At 32.2% G+C, this 4,753-nt stretch overlaps 1 long non-coding RNA gene across 2 annotated transcripts; it reads left to right on the top strand.

The window, feature by feature from the left end:
- On the top strand, window positions 584-3,123 carry LOC110267967. Of its 2 annotated transcripts, none has more exons than XR_002355952.1 (3): window positions 584-958; window positions 1,110-1,212; window positions 3,113-3,123. It is a non-coding gene; the product is annotated as an uncharacterized LOC110267967 (long non-coding RNA). The 2 variants fall into 2 exon arrangements; XR_002355955.1 differs by lacking the exon at window positions 3,113-3,123 and adding an exon at window positions 1,928-2,046.

Here is a 4,753-nt window from a genome sequence, read left to right on the forward strand (position 1 = left end):
CGTTGTAGTTTTTTCTCGCCCTTAGCATCTTGTTTGTGTTTCTCTAGGACCTTTACTTCGATAAATTGGTTTTTGTGGATTTAATCATTTATTTGATTTTGTTGTCTTCGCGTGTGATAATAGGAGAGCTACAAGAAGCCAAACTATGAAAATCGGCTTTGCACTACAACAATTCTGATCTATGGCAACATATATATTCTAAACAATACTTAAAAAGTATTGTCTAAAATAATAAAAAGCAAATCTTAATATTTATTGCAAAAAAATAAGACTATTGCAACTTTTTTAAATCAACATGTTATAAATGTTCTTTTTTAGTTAATTAAAAAACATAACAAAAATGTTGCTTTAATAAATTAAATAGACAACATTTATTGTATTCATATATTACATTTTATAAAAGTTGCTTTAAAATTTTTAATAAACATCAACTTATAAATGTTGTCTAAAATAAATTAATATTTTTTCTTAAAATTATAAGCTTCTCTCCAAATATTTTAACAAAATATTTTTTCCCACTTTAACTAAAAAAAAAGAAAAACAAAATCCCTTTCCTCCACGGGCCTTCAATTCATCATCTTCTTCTCCTTTTACTGAAAGAAAGTCTGAGACAAAACCCAACCCTAACAAGCACAAAATCATCTTCATCTTCCTCTCTTCGATGATGGCAATAGAGGAGACATTGACGTGTGCTCTTCTTTGCTAATTCATCCTCATCTTCATCTTCCTCAGACATTGACGTGCTACTAAATCATCTTCTTCTTCGTCTTCTTCTCTTCGAGGATGGCAATGGAGGTCTTGACACGCGTTTGAGCTTTGATTCTCTCTGCTTGTAGTTCGAGATTCAATCTTCTCTGCTCGCAATCGAGATTCAATCCACTTTGTTCGCGTTTGACCTTCGATCATCTCCGCTAGCAGTTTGAGCTTCCATCATTTCTGCTCACTTGTTCATCACCGGGTACCTATGATTCTGCCTATTCCTTTTTCTTTTTCATTTTGAATCCTAATTTTAATAATGTTGATGTTGCTATTATAGGGTTTTTAGTAATAATGTTGCTGTTTCGAGCTTGCCGTTCATATTTGTGTATATTTGTGTATTTTGTAACCAGATCTATAAAGTCTTTAGGTTTTGCTTACCGTTCATCTATGATCTCTTCCAATTTGCCAGCGTTCTTCTGCTAGGGTTCATTACCGCTGATCATTGTTTTACAGGTACTCATAATTTTATCTCTGTTTTTTTTTTATTTTTGTGTTTTGAATCCTAATTTTTGGTTATATGAAATTTGTTGCTGTATGTGTGCATTAGTGTTGAAGCAACTCTACTGTCAATGTGTGCGTTTAATGAAACTGCATGTGTATTTTAAATCTTCTGGTTGAACTTAAACTTGTTTTTACATACATAGCTTTGTGCAGTACCATTTTATTTTGATTTTTTTATTATGATTTTAAATTTTAGCTTATATATATTACAAAATACCTGTTGTTTTATTATTATAATGGGGATGAAATGGTTTCAGAGATGGGTTATGGTAGAAGCAGTTGTTGAAGTGATTAGTATAATTATTATGATGAGTTGGTGTGTGGAAGGAGTTGGAGTGAATTGGGTAACACAAGCTACACATGATTTTTACACTATGATGGTTATCGATTCCCCCTTTGAGCATGGAAATCAGGAAGTGGAACCCGCAAACCAGTAACAGTGTAAGTCTATTTTGGGCAGTGTCTGCTGCCTCCATTGCCTTCAAGAAAACAGATCCCGCTTATTCATCAACCCTATTAACCCACTCTAAATCAGTAATAACCAACAATTCATTATCTCTTATTATATATGAATCTTTCGTGTTGAAGAATTAGCTAGCTCTATATATATGACACACTATATATGACACACTACGTTCTTTAATTTGTCCATGCATGTTCATTGCAGCTGTTTGATTTTGCTGACAAGTATAGAGGATCGTACTCGCTTTCTTGCCCATTCTACTGCTCCTACTCAGGTTACCAGGTATAATCTGCCTTGGGTAACGATGAGCTTAGAAAAACTCTTCAAACCATTAATTTTTAGTATTTTTCATTTTTTTTGTTATTATTTCATCTTTATAAATACTAAATTATTTTTAACATTGGATTTCCAAGTCATGGTTAATTTGTTAGCGCCCTGAGGCTTGCTCTGTAGTCGGTTCCATTGAATGTTCAATAAATATACTTTTAGAAATTTAATTTTTATGTTCACAATGTATTTTTTTTCTGGTAATGCTAATTTGACTACCTCAACATCTCCAAATTGATCTTTTAGAGACGGTTCTTGTATTTATATTAACATGATGTGTATTTGCACAATTGCTAAAAAATATACATAGTTGTTGGTAATTGAAAATTTTGTGGTTATCAAATTAGTATCATTTCCCTTATATAACACAATTCATTTTCACTCATACTCTTTCTCATCTCTTCTGGTCTCTCCTTCTTATAAGTAAAACTCTAAGGCTCAAAACCATGGCTTAAAAGAGAGTGAACATATTCCTTCTTTGATGCTTTTCCTGGGGAATGAAATGGAATTAGTGAATTACCACTTTTAAGCATAAACATATATAAGGAGGACCAATTATGAGGACTGGGTCATTAGGTGGGGCAGCTAGCTACTGTGGTTGTTTCTAGAAATTACATTATTGAAATTGACATCCTAATCATAATGATTAGTATAGTAGTGATGACAAATTGAGAATAGATTAATAGTGATTAGTTCATTTATGTAGAGTAGTCCACTAAACTAATATTCTTAGTCCTGTTATATTTGCGCATAATAAAATCCAACTAACTAGGCTTCTTTGGATGGCTTCTTTCAACGCCACATATAACTCATTATTTTACAGGTCTGGTCAAGAAAGAAACTAAAAAAGAAAAAAAGAATTGTGGTCTGTGTTCTTTATTAAAAATAATTAGAAAATATTTATTTTTTAAGTTTCTTTTTTTCTCATTTCATCTTATTTTTTATTTGATCTCCTTAATGCATCTAGATGTTAGTACTGATCATATTTGGAGACAGTTTTCATTAAATAATACTGCACTTAAAATAGACATCCATTAATCTTGACTTGAGTTATAGTTTTAGTTCCAACTTGACAATTCACTATGTGGTCTGCAGATACTTAATAAGAACTGGATCTGTTCTTTTTTAAATTTTCTAAATAGAATCCTATGTGAATGAAAATACCTCATTTATGCTGATCCTGTTTTGAATGTTGGAAAACATAAAGTTTTTAGTCTTGTTCTATTTCAGGTTCTTTTGTCAATTTGCTCATTATTGACGGATCCCAACCCTGCTAAGTATGAAGCTACTGCACGCAGCTGAACACTAAGTGCAAATTATTGCGGCATGACCTCGTAAGATATTTCTATCTTATACTTATTTGCTTTTATATGTTTATGTTATTCTTTTGCACTTTTTAATATATTTTATATTAAGCAACTGTGCATATATATAGCAAGTTTCAGATTCCATTTTGATAAATAAAAATCGTTTTTAGTTTAATAGTAATATCACTATGAACAATTAGGTTTTTCCAGGACTCATCCAAGAACTGGATGAGTTTATCAAGACATAGCCAAGAGTTTAGAGATTCCATTATTGCTATGCTTCTTCTTGAACCGAGGAAATAGCCATGACATAACACCTTTACTTTTAAGCTGTTTTGGAAAGAAGCATGAGAATCAGTGAGTGGAACAAGCTAAAATTGTTATGTTTTCTTTTAATAGGATAAACTTAAGAGCCACCAGGAAGCTGGAGACACTCCCGAGAAAGCATTTACTGCAGTATTTGGCAAAGAACAACCAGAAAGAGTTCGATGTTATGGGAGGACAATCACAAAAACATCTCTGCAGAAAGAACGGGAGATTGCTAAAATTAAGCAACAACATGCAGAGCCTATAAGTTCAATGAAAACTGAACTTCATGAGACAAAAGATAGAGTCCAAAGTTTGGAGGATCTTGTGAAGCTTCTCTTGCAACAGAGTTCTCTTGGCACAAATATTGATGAAGCACTATCTTTATTACGAGCCAAGGAATCAACACATGATATAAATAGTAAGCAATGTTCGAATGGCAACGATCGTCCTTCCTCATCAACTCGTGATCCAAAGTAATGACCAGGTATAACAAAAAAATTTGCAGTAATTTTTGTGATTTATCATTTATTGGAAATGGACTATAAACATTTTTTGCCTTTGCTTTCTCTGTCTTCTGCCATCTTACTTCATGGTGGCTTCTGCAATACACTCTTGCTATTTTTAATCAATCATCTTTTTTTTCCTTTTTAATTACTTATTTTTGTAGCGTTGTGCTACTGTGAGGAAGAAAATTTTTTCCTCATTGCTGAAATAACATGGCTATGTTGGGGAGTGATGCGTGTTGTCACTGCAACAGACTCTAGTAACTGCTATTTCATTCGCAAGAATGACAGAAATTGTCAAGGGAGTTGTTTCATATCTTTATCTTTTCATTTTTTTCCCCTTCAAATTTATGTTTCAGTCATTTATTTCTCTGTTGCTTTCTCTCAAACATAAATTAATTAATTTTATACGATAGTGATAATAAAAGAATAATCGTTAAAAAATAAAAGAGAAAAATCTAATATAGCAGCAACATTATTTCCTTCCACACCAAACAGTTATGTGAGTGAAGTCTCATCCTGTGAGCTTGTTCCTTCTGATTCTATGATTCTAAATAAGAACTACTAAGCTAATACCTTTTTAG

The sequence above is a fragment of the Arachis ipaensis genome, chromosome B02, assembly GCF_000816755.2.
Source record: "Arachis ipaensis cultivar K30076 chromosome B02, Araip1.1, whole genome shotgun sequence".
In the NCBI taxonomy this organism is placed as follows: domain Eukaryota; kingdom Viridiplantae; phylum Streptophyta; class Magnoliopsida; order Fabales; family Fabaceae; genus Arachis; species Arachis ipaensis.